The sequence below is a fragment of the Nomascus leucogenys genome, chromosome 14, assembly GCF_006542625.1.
Source record: "Nomascus leucogenys isolate Asia chromosome 14, Asia_NLE_v1, whole genome shotgun sequence".
In the NCBI taxonomy this organism is placed as follows: domain Eukaryota; kingdom Metazoa; phylum Chordata; class Mammalia; order Primates; family Hylobatidae; genus Nomascus; species Nomascus leucogenys.
In genome coordinates this window covers 18,552,329-18,572,879 of record NC_044394.1, presented here as the reverse complement: position 1 = coordinate 18,572,879, position 20,551 = coordinate 18,552,329, and the positions used below count along the sequence as shown (strand labels likewise).

Sequence of the window (20,551 nt, the reverse complement as noted above, 5' to 3'; positions counted from 1 at the left end):
ACGCGCAGTTTACATTTCTAGAGAAAACAATGGGCTCTGTGTGTACATCTGTGGCAGGGGAGTGTTTGGAGATGCAGGTCTAGAAGAGAGATCTCGTCTCTGTCCTTGATGGGGCTTTCCACTTAATTTGATGCCCAGCCCCGAACTCTCCTTTCCCTTGCTCTTCTCACCAACTGGAGCTTCTTATTTCTCATCCTCACAGACATTTTTACTGTGATTCCCTTTTCCCTAAAAACTGTGGGTAGTTCCTGTTTTTAGTTTCCTCCTAATTGGGATAAGGAGGAGGAATCACAGCTAGCCCCCAACCGAGACTCTTCACGCTTTAGGATTTAAATGTGGACTGCAGGGGTTGATGCATCGCTACCTTTTATGAATAAGGTTAGATGCAGTTATAGATAATGTGTAAATTTGCCATGGAAGGATGTCTGGATACATATAAGTATCTAGCATGGTAGTTCTCCAACATATCAGACCCATTATCTCCTTTATATAATAAAACATTGCCTTCATGATTTTAAATGAAATTCATATATCATATAATCTAATTTCACACAGGAAAAAATTTAATTAGCATAATATCATAAGTGTAAAATAAAGAAGAAATAAAACTGGAGTTAGGGTCTATGTTGAAATAATTATAAATAGATTTTTCATTCACATCAACGCCTTGCAGGGCATTTGAAAGTCGGGCAGAACAGTTTCTTTGTTCTATGGAACTGTTCCACACATCTGTCAGTCCCGGCTCCAGCCACCAAATGCCACTGAGCATGCCTCCAATCACTGTGATAACCAAAAATGCATCTGTAATTCCAAAACCGTATCCAAAAAGTGTTCCTGCCCCTGTTGAGAACCACTGGTTTGAGTAGGAGTGCCTGTATATTGGATTTTTTTTTGATTGTCCCTTGGTTAAGATATTCAGGTAATAGAATAAGATATATTATACTTGCCATCCTCCCAGGCTAAGAGTTCTGGGGTTTGGCAATCCTCAACTCAACCACTCAACCAGCATGCATTTTCTATGTGTACACAACTATTTTTAGGCCAGTAGTTTTAAAATAGCAGACACACACACACACACACCCCCCACACACCCCATGTTCACCAAGGTCCCTGGCCACATACAGTAACAAGGCTTTGGTCAAGGAGTGGCCGTGCTGCGCATGGACTGATGGCTATGTGAAGCAAGGTAGACAGAGCATTTATTTGGTGCTATATTTAAATTACAGGGAGGTGGAAATGGTGGGTGTGCTGATGTGGTTAGGTTCCTAAGAAAGACTGGTTGGTCTTCCACGTTGCTTCTTGGTTCTCTGTGATCTCCAACTTGGATTAGTGAAAAGAGAGTCTGCATTGTAAATATGTTTTCCCTGGCCAAGGACAGATGGTAACATTTGCCTCTCTTTTGGCCTGCTGAATACAAATTTGAAGCCAAACAGGGACCCAAAGGGAATAAGGGTCCCCTCACCATTGTGCCCTTTGACACACACCCCTAATTAGGATCTACTCAAATATCATTTACCAGACACTAATGAAAATATTCAGTCCTGGCCAAAAAGAAAAAGAAAAAAAAGTTGTATGTTTGTGGAAACTTCTGTGAGTCACTCTCCAGCATCTACCCTGGGTCAGTGTGTTTTGCTCCCAGAATAAGCTAAAATTTGAATGGAAGAATAATTCTAAACCATCTAAGGAAAAACTTAAACAGAATAACCCCTGTACACTATGACCTATGATAGAAGATTTGCTCCTCTTAAATTATTCTGATCCAAGAGCAACGTTTACTAGCTTAACACTAAGCTTGTTTTCTGGGGGGTACAGTTCTTATATGGACCATTAAGAATAAAGTGAGTTTGGGCTGGGAGTGGTGGCTCACGCCTGTAATCCCAGCACTTTGGGAGGCCGAGGCAGGTGGATCACCTGAGTTCGGGAGTTTGAGACCAGCCTGACCAACATGGAGAAACCCTGTCTCTACTAAAAATACAAAACTGCAGGGTGTGTTGGCGCATGCCTGTAATCCCAGCTACTTGGGAGGCTGAGGCAGGAGAATCACTTGAACTTGGGGGCCGAGGTTGTGGTGAGCCGAGATCGCGCCATTGCACTCCAGCCTGGGCAAGAAGAGTGAAACTCTGTCCCCCCACCCCCCAAAAAAAAGAAAAAAAAAGAATAAAGTTTTGAAGCAATGGACCGGAGACAAAAAATGAATTCCAGAACTGTGTGAAGTGTCTCATGCCTGTGGTCCCAGCAACTTGGGAGGCTGAGGCGAGAGGATTGCTTGAGCCCAGGAGGTTGAGGCTGCAGTGAGCTGTGATCACGCCAGTGTACTCCAACGTGGGCAAGAGAGCAAGACCCCACTCTAAAAAGAAAAAAATGCATTCTAAGTGGGGAAACAATTTATTCTTTCATGTATGCGCTCATTTGATACCTCACCCAGCTTAAACTCACTTATATTATGTTGCATGTACCCTCAGCTCCCTTGCCCCCTCTGACACTGAGATACTCACTTGACTAAACAACGACCTTTGTTGAAGAAAACGTTCCCCATAGTCCAGTCGTACATCTGTGCAGCCAAATGCAACTAGTGAAGAACCAAACCATACTAAGAGATCTCACTTTAAATTCATGATCATAAGTTTTGGGTAGGCCCTTAATGCTGCTAACAAACACACCGAATTTCCCTGGCCCTTTTATTCTCCCACTCTTCTGGGTGACTATTTCACACCTTCTCTGTCCTCAAACCTCAAATACTTACTCACCTCCCCTCATCATTCTGATGCCCTTGCTTCCTATTTCACTGAGAAAATAGAATGAATCAGAAGAGAGCTCCCACAAACACCCACCGCTGCATCATGCCCATATTCTGGGCTTCCTTCCTGTGACTGTAGAGGAACACTCTGTGCTCCTAGACAAGGCCACCACTGGCCGGGCGTGATGGCTCATGCCTGCAATCCCAGCATTTTAGGAGGCCGAGGCAGGCAGATTGCATGATGCCAGGAGTTCAACACCAGCCTGGGCAACATGGTGAAACCCCGTCTCTACAAAAAATACACAAAAAAAAAAAAAAAAGAAAAGAAAGAAAGAAAGAGAGAGAGAGGGGGAAAAGAAAAGAAAAGAAAAAAGAAATGAAAAGGCCACTGTTTTCCTTATGAACCAGACACCAGCTACTCAAGGACATCACTCCAGCAATTCTCCTCTCAATCACCTGCATCAGCTCATCCCTTTCCCCTGGATCTTTTCCACCAATCTATGAACATTATTTCTCCCATTTTTGAAAAACCCTCTGTTGACCTCACTTCCTCTTTCAGCTACTACCTCCATTTCTTTCTTCCTAGGGGTTGTCTATATTCCCCATGTCCAATATCTCTCTAAAATCTAACATAGTCAGTTATTTATCCAATCCACTTCAATTAAATTGCTCTTGTCAAGATCTCCTCCACTTTCCTGTTGCTACATCCAACAGCCAAGCCTTAATTTTCATCTTACTTGATCAATTAGTAGAATGTGATTACTCTTTCCTCCTGAACCACTTTCCATATAGTTTTTAGAAGGGCACTTACCTAATCTTTCCCCTATTTCTCTGGCTGCTCATTATCAGTCTTCTATGTTGGGTCCTGTTCATCTCTCTGACCTCCAAAACTTGGAGCATCCCAAGATTCAGCCCTTGTACCTCTTCTCTTTTCCATCTTCACTGACTCATTTGGCAATTTCCTCTAGTCTCTGACTTGAACTGTCATCTAGGATGTGCTAACAGTGTCCAGTCGGCATGTCTCCCCTATACCCCAGATTCACATATCCAGCTGCCTCCTTAATATTATCACTTGAATAATAGACATCTCAAGTTTAACAAGTCCTAAACTGAACTCCCGATTGCTGCTTGTCACTGCCCTACCACCAAATCCTGTTCCTTTTCTTCTCTTCCCCAGTTGCAGAGTTCAAAGCCTTGAAGTCATACTGGATGCTTCTTTTCCTCTCACACCTCACATCTGACCTATCAGCAGATCTGTCTGATTAACCTTCAGCATATGTCCAGAATCTGACCAATTCTCACCACTTCCACTACTGCCACTGCTGTCTTTTACCTAAATTACTGTGGGAACCTCCCAACTAGTCTCCCAGCTTTCATCTTTGACATGTCGAGATTCTTCTCAACACAGAAGCCTGGGCCAGGCACAGTGGCTCATGACTGTAATCCCAGCACTTTGGGAGGCCAAGACACAAAGATCTCTTAAGCCCAGGAATTTGAGGCTGCAGTGAGCTATGATTGCACCACTGCACTCCAGCCTGGGCAACAGAGCAAGACCCTGTCTCGAAAACACACACACAAAAAAACCAGAAAACAAATATAAAACACAGAAGCCTGAGTGATACTGATAAAAACATAAATTCAAGAAGATCACTCTTCTGCTCAAAAACCCCCCAAGCCCTCCAAAGGGCCGGATGTGGTGGCTCATGCCTGTAATCCCAGAACTTTGGGAGGCTGAGGTGGGTGGATCGAGGAGTTCAAGACCAGCTTGGGCAACATGATGAAACCCCATCTCTACCAAAAATACAAAAATTAGCCAGGCATGATAGTGCACACATGTAGTCCCAACTACTGGGGAGGCCGAGGCGGGTGGATCGCTTCAGCCCAGGAGTTCGAGATCAGCTTGGGCAACATCATGAAACCCCATCTCTACAAAAAATACAAAAATTAGCCAGGCATGATAGTGCACACCTGTAGTCCCAGCTACTAGGGAGGCTGAGGCGGGAGGATCGCTTGAGCCTGGGAGGCAGAGGTTGCAGTGAGCCAAGATCACACCACTGCCCTGCAGCCTGGGCCACAGAGTGAGATCCTGTCTCAGAAAAAAAAAAAAAAAAAAGAAAAGAAAAAAAGAGAAGAAAAGAAAAAAAAATTAAAGCATGATGTAGGCTGGGGAAAAAAAAAAAAAAAACCTCCAAAGATATTTTTAGTAAAAGTTCCACTTGAAAAATTATTTTAAAGCCCTACATGCTCTGCTCACTGCCCATTCTCTCCTAACCTCACCCTCTACTTCTTTCCCGCTTCCCTGTTCTATTCTAGGAGCACTCCCCACCCTTTGCTGTTCCTTGAACATTCCAGACACCTCAGGACCTTTGTACTAGCTGTTCCTGGGATATTCTTCCCCCAGATATGACTCACTCATTCACTCACTCAACTCCTTCCCTCAAACATCTCCTTCTCAGTGAGCCCTTCCCTGTTAATCCATCTAAAATTGCAATTTCAAGTGCTCCTTTTCCCACTTACTGGCTTTATTTTTTTTTCTGCAGAATTTATTGCCACCTATGGAACAAATATTTATTTTATGTATCTCTCTCTCTCTTTTTTTTTTTTTTTTTTGCCTATTCTGACAACCAAAACGTGAGCTCCAAAAGGGTGGGGGTTTTTTCATCTTTTTTCATTGCTGTATCTTAGCACTTAGAAGAGTGTCTATATAGATATATATACATATATATATATATACATACATATATATATACATATATATGTATGTATAGTATTCAGTAAAGATTTATTGAATGAATGAATGCCTACTGTATGCAAAGAATCACCTTTAGGTTCTGGTGAAACAGAGAGGAATAAAGTTACTGAACACTCTGCACTTCAGGTTCCTCATCTACAAAATGGAGATAATAAGCCTCATGGGACTATTACAAGGATTAAATGACCGATAACTTACATAGTGCTTGGAATAGCACCAGGCACTTAGTAAGTACTATGTTAAGTAAATAAAATACATATATATATATATATTTAAATCCTTGCCCTCAGGAAGCTCACGTATAGTGGAAAGTAAGATATATTTGCAAAAAATACACAATATGCAGTGTTAGCAAAGAAGATGGGAAAAGGGTCAACTTATCCTTAGGGTGAAAGAAGCCTTCACAGAGAAGCTGATACTTAATGTGAATCTTGGAGAATGAGGAGGTGTTTACCAGGCCAAAAATAAGGGCATCCTAGGCCAAGTACAACCGAACAAATGTTTGAATCAGGAGGCTCAGAGGTTAGAATAAATCTGTCCTCCCACCTTCCAGGAAGTGTTGATCCAGCGTTGTCTCAATATATCCAGCCTGTTTTTCCTACTTCATGCTTTAATTTCCTTATTATGTAAGGGAAGGTGTTGGTAACACTGAATATTAAATAGTAGTAATTTCACAGTGTAGGAGAGAAAGCTTCGGAGATTTTTACACCCTGGGGAAATATTTATTCAAATCTGCACGATGCACACAGTGAAAAGCACCTGCTAGCTCTAAGTCACCTTCACATTCCTGAAAGAATTTTCAAGTTTCTTATAGTTTATTGATATTTATAATGTTGATATTTTCAATCTTCTAATATGACCATTGATAACCACCTAGCTTATTAAAAGTCTTACATTTCATTTGTTTCAAAAGCACTCTGATTTCAATTTTACTATACATTTTATTTAACTTTTTTTTAAGTTAATTAAAAGCATGTTTTAGGCTGGGCTAAAAGCATTATGGCTCACTCCTGTAATCCCAGCACTTTGGGAGGCTGAGTGGGGAGGATCACTTGAGGCTAGGACTTCAAGACTAGCCTGGGTAACACTGTGAGATCTCATCTCTACAAAAAATTTAAAAGTTAACTAGACATAGGGATTCAGTGTGGTCCTAACTACTCAGGAGGCAGAGGTGGTTGGATTGCCTTGAGCCTAGGAGGTTGAGGCTGCAGTGGGCTGTGATTGTGCCACTGCACCTCAGCCTGGGTGACAGAGCAAGACCCTGTCTCAAAAAAACAAAACAAGTTTGGTTTGGTGGCTCATGCCTGTAATCCCAGCAATTTGGGAGGTGAGGCAGGTGGATCACTTGAGAACAGGAGTTTGAGACCAGCCTGGGCAACATGGTAAAACTCCATCTCTACCAAAAATAGAAATAAATTAGACAGGCATGGTGGTGGGTGCCTGTGATCCCAAGTACTTGGGAGGCTGAGGCTGGAGGGTCACTTGAGCCTGGGAGGCAGAGGTTCTAGTGAGCCAAGATTGCACCACTGCACTCCAACCTGGGTGACAGAGAGAAATCCTGTCTTAAAACAAACAAAACAAAACAAAACAAAACAAAACAAAACAAAACAAAACTCTAATGTCCATTGAAATATTTTCTAAAGGAGTTTTTCTCTACATTAAAAAATATGAGTTAGGTCCTTTGGCCAGAAACTCAATGTAAAATTATATATATATATATATATTAATTAGGGACAACATTACTTCACACAACTTTCACTAAGTCCTCTTAAGTGAGTGATCTAGAAATCAGAGGAGAGGGGCCTGACCATGAAGCAGTCAAGGCATCATCCAGGGAACACCGCAGGGGCCATGCAGGAGGTATCAGAGCACCACAGATGGATGTCCAATTTTCAGGATATGGCCCAGAAATAGTCTTGCCAATGTCCTGGGTGTAGGCCCTGAGAGAGCCTAGATATCCAAATGCCACTTTATTCATTTACAATGAGAAATTAAACTCTCACATGGATCAGAATTTTCTCGCTTGCCTAATTGGTGCATTTTCTCCTTGAAGTCAAGGCAAAGAGAAGCCAATTCACCATCAGAAGGCACTTTACTAACTTACCATGAGAAATCTCTATCATGGGGACAGAAACTTCAAGGTGCGAATGCTCTTTGCATTTTCTCCCTGCAGACAGCCTACATAGGAAGTCAAATCATAATCTGAATCCTGCTCAGTAGTAAGAATAAAGAGAGATAATCAAATATATGAAAGTGGGCTAAAAGACCCTGTGGTGCACTGAATAAGGCCCCCAAAGATGCCCACAGAACCTGTGAGTGTTACTTTACATGGCAAAAGGGACTTTCGGGTGAGCACGGTGGCTCATGCCCGTAATCCCAACACTTTGGTCAGCCGAGGTGGGCAGAAATCACCTGAGGTCGGGTTCGAGACCAGCTGGCCAACATGGTGAAACCCCGTCTCTACTAAAAATACAAAACTTAGCCAGGTGTGGCGGCATACTCCTGTAATCCCAGCTACTTGGGAGGCTGAGGCAGGAGAATCGCTTGAACCCGGTAGGCGGAGGCTACAGTGAGCCAAGATCATGCCACCACACTCCAGTCTGGGTGACAGAGCGAGATCCTGCCTCAAAAAAAAAAAAAAAGAAAAAAGAAATATGTATGCTAACGGTTAAGACTTTCTTTCCCCTACTCTAAGCTTGGAGAGGTACTGCCAGTTTTGTCTAGGCCAAGCAATCGTTTTTTGACTGATATCTTTAGATATATTAATATATAATTATACTGTTGACATTTTAGCTGGCCTAAGAGTCAGCCTGTCTCCTTCAGGAAATTTAATATTTTTCTGCTCTGATCCTACAGTTTATTCTCAGAGGGCAATCTTATTTCCTCATTCTCAAGTCCTTAGAAGGTACTTCTTCATGATCACCCAAAATGTTAACAAATTACAAGAAGGAAACATCTACGATTGGGTTAAAGCCTGGTGCCAACAGATAAGTTTCACTCTCTTCTATAACCTAAAATTATAGGTAGCCATTCTAATCCTAGAATTGTCTGAAATTTGTCACAAATGGGTCAAACTGTGATCATGTAGACAGTTGACTATAAATTTAATACCACTACTCAAAAGATAACTAAACAATTTGCTTTTGAAATTGTCTCTAAGCCGGGCGCGGTGGCCCACACCTGTAATTCCAGCACTTTGGGAGGCCAAGGCGGGTGGATCACAAGGTCAGGAGATCGAGACCATCCTGGCTAACACAGTGAAACCAAGTCTCTATTAAAAACACAAAAAATTAGCCAGTGATGGCAGCGTGCGCCTGTAGTCCCAGCTACTCGGGAGGCTGAGGCAGGAGAATGGCATGAACCCGGGAGGTGGAGCTTGCAGTGCGCCGAGATTGCACCACTGCACTCCAGCCTGGGTGACAGAGTGAGACTCTGTCTCAAAAAAAAAAAAAAAGAAAAAAGAAAAAGAAAAAGAAATTGTCTCTAGTTAGAGTCAGGGCTGGTCTAAAAAGTAGGAGAAGTGAATACCTATGCTCATGAAATCACAACATGGTAGCAACAGCTGAAATCCCCATTTTGCAGAAAAAGAAGCTGGGGCCTACAGAAGTTAAGCGATTTTGCCCAAGGCTGGGGCTCTTAAATGTCATAGTGTGAGGATTCAAACCTCTTAAACCTCTTAACCAGAGTCTAGGCTTTTTTTTTTTTGAGACGTAGTCTCGCAGTGTCGCCTGGGCTGGAGTGCAGTGGCATGATCTCAGCTCACTGCAACCTCCGCCTCCCAGCTTCAAGCGATTCTCCCGCCTCAGCCTCTTGAGTAGCTAGGATTATAGTCGCCCGCCACGACGCCCAGCTAATTTTTTGTATTTTTAGTAGAGACGGGGTTTTACTATGTTGGCCAGGCTGGTCTTGAACGCCTGACCTCGTGATCCACCCGCCTCAGCCTCCCAAAGTGCTGGGATTACAGGCATGAGCCACTGCTCCCGGATGAGTCTAGTCTTTTAACCATTACTCTGTTGATATGATTTAAGAAATATGGGAAATATCCCTGTTGTAAATAAACTGTCATGTGTCACTTAACATTGCGAATATGTTCTGAGAAATGCATTGTTAAGCAATTCATCGTAGTGCAGACATCTTAGACTGCACTTACACAAACCTAGATGGTATAGCCTACTACATATCCAGGTGATAGGGGATAGCCTATCACTCCTAGGTTACAAACCTGTACAGCATGTTACTGTACTGAATACTGTAGGCAACTGTAACACAATGGTAAGTATTCGTGTATCTAGACATACCTAAACACAGAAAAGGTACAATAAAAATACAGTATTATAGTCTTATTTTGGGGGGTGGGGGATGGAGTCTCACTCTGCTGCCCAAGCTGCAGTGCAGTGGCATGATCCCGGCTCACCGCAACCTCCACCTCCTGAGTTCAAGCAATTCTCCTGCCTCAGCCTCCCGAGTAGCTGAGATTACAAGTGCCCACCACCACGCCCGGCTAATTTTTTATTTTTAGTAGAGACAGGGTTTCACCATGTTGGCCAGGCTGGTCTCAAACTCCTGACCTCAAGTGATCCACCCACCTTGGCCTCACAAAGTGCTGGGAGTCTTTTCTTTCTTTTTCAGCTTTCTGGCAATAACCAAAAAGCCTGCTAGAGAAATTCTAAAAGAGCTGTAACACTGCTGTTATAGTCTTATGGAACCACTGTTACATTTGGTCTATCATTGATCAAAATGCCATTATGCGACACATAACTGTATTTCCCCATTATCTTTCAGCATGTCTGAAATATTATGATTCATTTGGTCTTGACAGCATGTATTTCTGGGAAAAGTGAAGCTAACTCTTTTCAGAATCTAGGGAGAAAAAATCATTATGTTCTTTCTTTATTTCTGTTACTAACACCTTACTTCAGACCACCGTCATTTCTTACCTGGATTATGGCAACAGCCACCCAGCTGGTCTTCATGCTACTTTGGTTGGCTCCTTACAGTCTGTTCTCCACATTACAGCCAGAATGATCTTCCCAAAATGCAGGTCTGATCATGTCACTCTGCTGCCTGAATGCTTTCAGGGGCTCCTGATTGTCTTCAGCATGGTCTACACCAGTGGTTCCCACACATTAGGCAAAACCTTATGTAACACACAATTTTCATCATCCCCCCACTTTCCTAAAAGGAAATTCATATAGAAATGTGTGGATAGGCCAGGCATTGTGGCTCACACCTGTAATCTTAACTCACTGGGAGGCTGAGACAGGAAGTTCGCTTGAGCCCAGGAGTTCAAGACCAGCCTAGGCAACACAGTGGGACCCTGTCTCTACCAATATATATATATATATACAAAAATTAGCCAGGCATGGTGGCACACAACTGAGGTCCCAAGTACTCGGGAGGGTGAGGTCAGAAGATCACTCATGCCTGGGAGGTCAAGGCTGCAGTGAGCCTCGGTTAGACCACTGTGCTCCAGCCTGGGCAACAAAGCAAGACCCTATTGCAAAAAAAAAATAATTGCCCACAGGCACGAGTGAGGGGCCTAACTGTACTCCCACACTCATATCTCTGTGAGCCTGATTAATTTTGCAGACCTCACAAAGCTCAGACTGCTCTGAGCCACTTTTCTTTGTTCACCCTGATTAGTTTGCCTTGGGCTTTAATCCTCATAAACTGCTTAAATACCCAACACTGTACATACAATGGTTTTTCTCAATAGTCTTTGTAGAAGCCACTTTCTCTGCCTGGAGCTCTTTCTTTCCAGCTTTATCTGACTAACTCCTTCTCATTCAGGTCCCTCCTTAGAAGTGCTTTCCTCGGGCAGTATGGCCATTTTCACGATATTGATTCTTCTTATCCATGAGCATGGAATGTTCTTCCATTTGTTTGTGTCCTCTTTTATTTCATTGAACAGTGGTTTGTAGTTCTCCTTGAAGAGGTCCATCACATCCCTCATAAGTTGGATTCCTAGGTATTTTATTCTCTTTGAAGCAATTGTGAATGGGAGTAATTTATAGATTCAAAGCCATCCCCATCAAGCTACCAATGACTTTCTTCACAGAATTGGAAAAAACTACTTTAAAGTTCATACGGAACCAAAAGACAGCCTGCATTGCCAAGACAATCCTAAGCCAAAAGAACAAAGCTGGAGGCATCAGGCTACCTGACTTCAAACTATACTACAAGGCTACAGTAATGAAAACAGCATGGTACTGGTACTAAAACAGAGATACAGATCAATGGAACAGAAAAGAGCCCTCAGAAATAATACCACACATCTACAACCATCTGATCTTTGACAAACCTGACAAAAACAAGAAAGGGGGAAAGGATTCCCTATTTAATAAATGGTGCTGGGAAAACTGGCTAGCCATATGTAGAAAGCTGAAACTGGATCCCTTCCTTACACCTTATACAAAAATTAATTCAAGATGGATTAAAGACTTAAATGTTAGACCTAAAACCATAAAAACCCTAGAAGAAAACCTAGGCAATACCATTCAGGACATAGGCATGGGCAAGGACTTCATGTCTAACACCAAAAGCAATGGCAACAAAAGCCAAAACTGACAAATGGAATCTAATTAAACTAAAGAGCTTCTGCACAGCAAAAGAAACTACCATCAGAGTGAACAGGCAACCTACAGAATGGGAGAAAATTTTTGCAATCTACCCATCTGACAAAGGGCTAATATCCAGAATCTACAAAGAACTTAAACAAATTTACAAGAAAAAATCAAACAACCCCATCAAAAAGTGGGTGAAGGATATGAAGAGACACTTCTCAAAAGAAGACATTTATGCAGCCAAAAGACACATGAAAAAATGCTCATCATCACTGGCCATCAGAGAAATGCAAATCAAAACCACAATGAGAAACCATCTCACACCAGTTAGAATGGCGATCATTAAAAAGTCAGGAAACAACAGGTGCTGGAGAGGATGTGAAGGAATAGGAACACTTTTACACTGTTGGTGGGACTGGAAACTAGTTCAACCATTGTGGAAGTCAGTGTGGCGATTCCTCAAGGATCTAGAACTAGAAATACCATTTGACCCAACAATCCCATTACTGGGCATATACTTAAAGGATTATAAATCATGCTGCTATAAAGACACATGCACACGTATGTTTATTGCGGCACTATTCACAGTAGCAAAGACTTGGAACCAACCCAAATGTCCATCAATGATAGACTGGATTAAGAAAATGTGGCACAAATGCACCATGGAATACTATGCAGCCATAAAAAGTGATGAGTTCATGTCCTTTGTAGGGACATGGATGAAGCTGGAAACCATCATTCTGAGCAAACTATCACAAGGACAGAAAACCAAACACTGCATGTTCTCACTCAAAGGTGGGAATTGAACAATGAGAACACTTGGACACAGGAAGGGGAACATCACACTCCGGGGCCTGATGTGGGGTGGGGGAAGGGGGGAGGGATAGCATTAGGAGATACACCTAATGTAAATGACGAGTTAATGGGTGCAGCACACCAACATGGCACATGTATACATATGTAACAAACCTGCACGTTGTGCACATGTACCCTAAAACTTAAAGTATAATTTAAAAAAAAAGTGCTTTCCTCCAACAAGCCTTCCCTGACACCAATGAGACATAATCTGCTGAACTTCCTCTGTTATAGCACATGTCACAGTGTCTGCGCCCCTTACCGCTTTGGCCACCTCCTAGAGGATGAGTTTCTTGAGGGCATAGAGTATGTTGTGGTCACTGTCACACACACAATGATTGGCACAGATCTGACATTCATAATGAAAAGGAAAAGGAAGTTGGAGAGCTTCAGTGACTAATTTGGGTGAACTTGTTTATATTTCTACTGAAGGAAACTTTGGGAAAGGAAAATAATGAGGTTGGGAGTACTAAAGGTCAGTTTTAATTTTTTAGAAACATTATTTTGGAAATGTGTAAAAATGAAAAAAAAATACACATATTATGAAAGTATTAAAATGGCCTTTCGGCTGGAACCACCATCTTCCAGTAATTCGCCAAAATAATGAACACAAAAGGAAAGAGGAGAGGCGCTGGGTAGATATTCTCTAGACCGTTTGGAAAACGTGGAGTTGTTCCTTTGGCCGTATATATGCAGATCTATGGCAGGACAATTCTCCCTGACAATCGCACAGATAGGGCTGCATGACAGTCACACAGACAGACCTGCATGGCACTCCAGTTAGACAGACAGGTTTCCAAAGCACTGCCTTAACATTGAGCAAACAGTTAAACCTAGGGAAATCAGTACAGTCATACATTCCTTGTACCAGGAGTCAACGAAATCTGAGATGAGTCAAGGTAACAGAGGCAGCTGTTTGAATAGATTCATTGGAGAGTCTAAAGCAGCTCGCCAGGCCAAGCCATAAAGGAGATAAGATAGAAATAATCAATCCAGTACCACAGCAGACAGGCCTTGAAGGTACTGGGACCCCCACAGTTTAATCGGACTTAGCAAGCATTTTTTGCCTCCGACCTTCTAATTGAAACAAAATTAGTTACCAATAGACTTACGTGAATATTAGACTGCTGTTAGGCTCATAATCTCAACCTACATAAGCACGAAGAAAATTTTAATACTTTGAATTGGTCTGGTGGAATTATCTCCGGCCTTCTCCCTGTATCTGGTTACAGCAATAAATTCCCTTCTTTCCTAGTTTGTCTGCTTCTCATTATTGGTGGGCCTTGAGAAAACGCAGCCGGACCCGGCTTGGTTCTGGGAACAAATCAGTAAGAAAGGTGATATTGTAGACATCAAGGGAGTGGGCACGGTTCAAATAGGAATGCCCCCCAAGTTCACCATGGCTAAACTGGAAGAGCCTATAATGTTCCCCAGCATGCCGTTGGGAATTTTTGTATAAGGGCAAGATTCCTGCCAAGAGCATTAATGTGGGTATAAGCACATTAAGCACTCTACAAGCTAAGATAGCTTCCTGAAACGCATGAAGGAAAATGATCAGAAAAAGAAGGAAGCCAAAGAGAAAGGTACCTGGCTTCAGCTGAAGCACCAGCCAGCTCCACCCAGAGAAGACACTGTGTGAGAACCAATGGGAAGGAGGCTGAGTTGCTGGAACCACTTCCCTACGAATTCATGCATAATACATATATATATACATATATGTGTGTATGTATATATGTATGTATGTATATATATGACCTCTGGACTGTAAAAAAAAAAGTAATAAAATGTAAGAAACCTGGTAAATATGACCTCAGGTAGGTCATCAAGGTAAACATCAACAGTGAGAGGTTATGCTGGTAGTATGTACCCTTGATATGTGTGATGAAAATGGTACTTCACCTCTGTAGTTTTTGTAGGTGTGAAGGGAAAACTTCCTCTTCACCCTCTGAAGGTTCACTGAAAAATCAACTGACAAAGGGCAGATTTTTTTTCTTTTTCTGAGACAGGATTTCCCTCTGTCACCTAGGCTAGAGTACAGTGGTGTGATCATGGCTTACTGCAGCCTCAGCTTTCCAGGCTGAAGCCATGCTCCTACCTCAGCCCCCTGAGTAGCTGAGACCACAGGCAAGCACCACCATACCTGGCTAATTTTATATATATATATATATATATATTTTATAGAGATGAGGTCTCACTATCTTACCCAAAGTGGTCTCAAACTGCTGAGCTCAAGTGACCCTGCAGCCACCAGTTCTCAAAGTGCTGGGATTACAGAAGTAAACCACTGTGCCGAGCAAGATTAATAGGGGAAATGGTGTGCAAATTTATTAACGTGTGCAGGGAAGAACCACAGAGTGTTTCCCATCTATGCAATGAACTACACATGGTTATATGCCCTTGTTTTTAGGGAAAACGGAGAACAGGAAGAGTGGATTATTTTAGGAGAGTAGTAAATGATATTTAGGGGAATTCAATGGGACTGAAGAACACACAATGGCCTGGGACAAAGTCTATTGGATCTGCTGAGAAAACAATGGTTTGTGACAAAAGTCTGTCCATCCAGGTGTGTTGACAGACTTCAGTCTTTCTTCCTGTGATTTGAGTTCAGTTAATAAAAACTCAGAGAAGGTACCAGAAGTAACTGTTTTCTTCTTTGGTGGGTCTGGACTTTAAGTAGATGAGGGAACTTCAGAGAATATCATCCTGTGTTTACAGACAGAAAAAAAAGATTGAGAGCCAGGAGGCTGAGGGGAATTGCTGGGAAAGTCAGAGAGACCTTGAGGCTTTTTCTTCAATTCAGCATGTCAGAATGCCATATTTTGGAGTATTGGTTTCTGAGTCCCAACATTCTCCTCCCCTCAACCCATAAACCCAGTCTAATAATAAGAAAAACATTAGACAAATTCAGTTGAAGAACGTTCTACAAAATATCTGATGAGTAGTCTTCAAAACTATCAAGGTCACTAAAATCAAGAAAAGTCTGAGAAATTGCCATAGCCGAGTAGCCCAAAGAAACATAATGACTAAGGCCAGGCACCGTGGCACACGCTTATAATCCCAGCACTTTGGGAGGCCGAGGTAGGCAGATCACCTGAGCTCATGAGTTCAAGACAGCCTGGTCAACATGGTGAAACCCTATCTCTACTAAAAATACAAAAATTAGCCGGGTGTCGTGGCAGGCACCTGTAACCCCAGCTACTTGGGAGGCTGAGGCAGGATAATCACTTGAACCTGGGAGGTGGAGGTTGCAGCAGTGAGCCGAGATCATGCCACTGCACTCCAGCCTGCCTGGACAACAGTGTGAGACTCTGTCTCAAAAAGAAAAGAAAAGAAAAGAAAAGAAAAGAAAAGAAAAGAAAAGAAAAGAAAAGAAAAGAAAAGAAAAGAAAAGAAAAGAAAAGAAAAAGAAAGAAAGAAAAAGAAAGAAAGAAAAGAAAGAAACGTGATGACTAAATATAATCTGGTATCCTAGATGGGATTCTGAAACAGAAAAAGGACATTAGGTAAAACCTAAAGAAATCTGAATACAGTATGGACTTTTATTCATAATAATGTATCAATATTGGTTCATTAATTATAACAAATATACCAAGTTGTAGGGAAGAACAGATTTCCTCACCCATTGCAAGGTTTATGGCTGAGACCTCTATAACAAAAGACAGATTAACAAGAGAAAAGCATAACAAAATTATTTAGTATAAGCTTTATGTGACATGAGGGCTTTCAGAAATGAGAAGACCCGGAAAACCTGTGTATTTTTATGATAGTCTGAAGTATGATTGGAAGACAAACAGGTATGATGGAATGGTAATAAACTGGGAGGAATCAGGCTCGTTTGTTCAGTTTCTTCTTGGCATCCCTGTTTGATAATTCTTCCCTGGGATATAGGGCAGGACACCTGTTACATGAGAGCCTTCTGGGGGAAAAGGAGGGAAAACGCCAGAGAGTGACCCTCCAAGTTTTTATGGTCTGCTTCAGGGGAGAAAAGGGGTGAAGGAAATTCTAGTTTTTATGGCTTGCTTTAGGGGAGAAAGGCACAAAAGAAGGTCAAAGAGACCCTCCTGCTTCTGCTGTCTTTTCAGTTTTCAAACTACCCTATTTCAGGACATTATGTTCTGAGCCCCAACAATGCTAATGTTAATAATAGAGGAAACTGGCTGCAGGATATATGTGAACTCACTCTACTATCTTGGCAATTTTTCAGTAAATCTAAAACTGTTGTTGCAGAACGAATAGTGTTTGGTTACATGGATAAGTTCTTTAGTGGTGATTTCTGAGGTTTTGGTGCACCCATCACCCAAGCAGTGTACACTGTAGCCAGTGTGTAGTCTTTTATCCCTCGCTCCCCTCCCACCCTTCCCCCCCCAAGTCCCTAAAGTCCATTGTATCATTCTTATGCCTTTGCATCCTTATAACTTAGCTCCCACTTCTAAGTGAGAATATATGATGTTTGGTTTTCCATTCCTGACCTACTTTATTTAAAATAATGGTCTGCAATTGTATCCAGGTTGCTGCAAATGCCATTATTTCGTTTCCTTTTATGGCTGAGTAGTATTCTATGGCATAGATATATGACTTTTTTTATTCACTCATTGATTGATGGGCATTTGGGCTGGTTCCATATTTTTGCAATTGCGAATTGTGCTGCTATAAACAAGCATGTGCAAGCGTCTTTTTCATATAATGACTTATTTTCCTCTGGGTAGATACCCAGCAATGGAACTGCTGGATCAAATGGTAGATCTAATTTTAGTTCTTTAAAGAATCTCCACACTGTTTTCCATAGTGGTTGTACTAGTTTACATTCCCACCAGCAGTGTAAAAGTGTTCCCTTTTCACCACATCCATGCCAACATCTATTATCTATTATTTTTTTATTTTTAAATTATGGTTATTGCTGCCGGTATCATATTGTGGTTTTGATTTGCATTTCACTAAAAATTAATGATGTTGAGCATTTTTTCATGTTTGTTGGCCATTTATATATCTTCTTTTGAGAACTGTCTATTCATGTCCTTAGCCCACTTTTTAATGGGATTGTTTGTTTCTTTCTTGCTAATTTGAGTTCCTTGTAGATTCTGGACATTAGTCCTTTGTCAGATGCATAGTTTGCACAGATCTTCTCCCACTCTGTGGATTGTCTGTTTGTTTGTTTGTCTGTTTGTTGAGACAGAGTCTCACTCTGCCACCCAGGCTGGAGTGCAGTAGTGCAATCTCAGCTCACTGCAACCTCCACCTCCTGGGTTCAAGTGATTCTCCTGCCTCACCCTCCCAAGCAGCTGGGACTACAGGTGCCTGCCATCATGCCTGGCTAATTTTTGTATTTTTAATGGAGATGGGGTTTCACCATGTTGGCCAGGCTGGTCTCAAATTCCTGACCTCAGGTGATCTGCCTGCCTCAGCTTCCCAAAGTGCTGGGATTACAGGCATGAGCCACCATGCCTAGTCAGGGTTGTCTGTTTACTCTGCTGATTATTTCTTTTGCTGTGCAGAAGCTTTTTAGTTTAATTAAGTCCCATTTATTTATCTGTGTTTTTGTTGCATTTGCATTTGGGTTCTTAGTCATGATGTCTTAGACTAAGCCGATGTCTTAAGACTAAGACAATGTCTAGAAGGGTTTTTCTGATGTTATCTTTCAGAATTTTTATAGTTTCAGGTTGTATATTTAAGTCTTTGATCCATCTTGAGTTGATTTTTTTATAAGGTAAGTGATGAGAATCCAGTTTCATTATTCTACATGTAGCTTGCTAATTATCCCAGCACCGTTTGTTGAATAGGATGTCCTTTCCCCACTTTATGTTTTTGTTTGCTTTGTTGAAGATCAGTTGGCTCTAAGTATTTGGCTTTCAAGGTTCTCTATTCTGCTCTGCTGGTCTAAGTGCCTATTTTTATGCCAATACCATGCTGTTTTGGTGACTATAGCCTTATAGTATAGTTTAAAGTCAGGTAATGTGATGCCTCCAGATGTGTTCTTTTTGCTTAGTCTTGCTTTGGCTATATGGTTTCTTTTTGGTTCCATATGAATTTTAGAATCATTTTTTCTAGTTCTGTGAAGAATGACGAGAATGGCACTGAATTTGTAGATTGCTTTTGACAGTATGGTCATTTTCACAATATCGATTCTACCCATCCATGAGTATGGGATGTGTTTCCATTTGTTTATGTCGTCGCTGATTTCTTTCAGCAGTGTTTTGTAGTTTTCCTTGTAGAGGTCTTTCATCTCCATGGTTAGGTATATTCCTGTTTTTTTGTTTTATTTTGTTTTGTTTTGCAGCTATTGTAAAACAGGTTGAGTTATTGATTTGATTCTCAGCTTGGTTGCTGTTGCTGTATAGCAGTACTACTGGTTTGTGTACACTGATTTTTGTATTCTGAAGCTTTACTGAATTCACTTATCAGTTCTAGGGGCTTTCTGGATGAGTCTTTAGAGTTTTCTAGGTATATGATCATATCATCGGGAAACAGCGACAGTTTGATTTCCTCTTTACCAGTTGGATGCCCTTGATTTCTTTCTCTTGTATGACTGTGCTGGCTAGGACTTCCGGTGCTATGTCGAATAGAAGTGGTGAAAGAGGGCATCCTTGTTTTGTTCCAGTTTTCAGGGGGAATGCTTTCAACTTTTCCCCACTCAGTATAATGTTGGCCGTGGATTTGTCATATATGGCTTTTATTACCTTAAGGTATGTCCTTTCTATGCCAATTTTGTGAGGGTTTTAATCATAAAGGGATGTTGGATTTTGTCAAATGCTTTTTCTGCATCTATTAAGATGATCACGTGGTTTGTGTTTTTAATTCTGTTTATGTGGTGTACCACATTTATTTATTTGCATATGTTAAACCGTCCCTGCATCCCTGGTATGAAACCCACTTGATCATGGTGGATTATCTTTTTGTGTGTGTGTGACAGAGTCTTGATCTGTTGCCCAGGCTGGAGTACACTGGGATCTCGGCTGAATGCAACCTCTGCCTCTCAGGTTCAAGTGATTCTCCTGCCTCAGCCTCCTGAGTAGGTGGGACTACAGGCACGTGCCACAACACCTGGCTAATTTTTTTTTGTATTTTTAGTGGAGATGGGGTTTTGCCATGTTAGCCAGGACTCCTGACCTCAGGTAATCCACCCACTTTAGCCTCCCAAAGTGCTGGGATTACAGGCATGAGCCACCGCACTCAGCCTGGATTATCTTTTTGATATGCTGTTAGATTCAGTTAGCTAGTATTTTGTTGAGGATTTTTGCATCTATGTTCATCAGGGATATTGGTCTGTATTTTCTTTTTTTGTTATGTCCTTTCCTGGTTTGGGTTTTAGTATGATACTGGCTTCCTAGAATGATTTAGGAAGGATTCCCTCTTTATCTTTTGGAATAGTGTCAACAGAATTGGTACCACTTCTTCTTTGAATGTCTGGTAGAATTCAGCTGTGAATCCATCTGGTCCTGGACATTTTTTTGTTGGCAATTTTTTTTATTACCATTTCAATCTCACTGCTTGTTATTGGTCTGTTCAGAGTTTCTATTTCTTCCTGGTTTAATCTAGCAGGTTTGTACGTTTCCAGGAAAAAAACTTTAAGTTTATTTTTAAAAATTTGGCAAAAATACATACAATACCCAAAAATGGTGCATAAATGCAGTAAGCCCATGAAAGGAT

General features: G+C 41.6%; 1 non-coding gene and 1 pseudogene across 1 annotated transcript; both read right to left on the bottom strand.

Moving 5' to 3' along the window:
- Positions 1-20,551, bottom strand: part of LOC100597306 — a 90,868-nt pseudogene that overhangs the window by 9,436 nt on the left and 60,881 nt on the right.
- On the bottom strand, positions 10,114-10,175 carry LOC115838439. The gene has a single exon (XR_004033466.1). It is a non-coding gene; the product is annotated as a U7 small nuclear RNA (small nuclear RNA).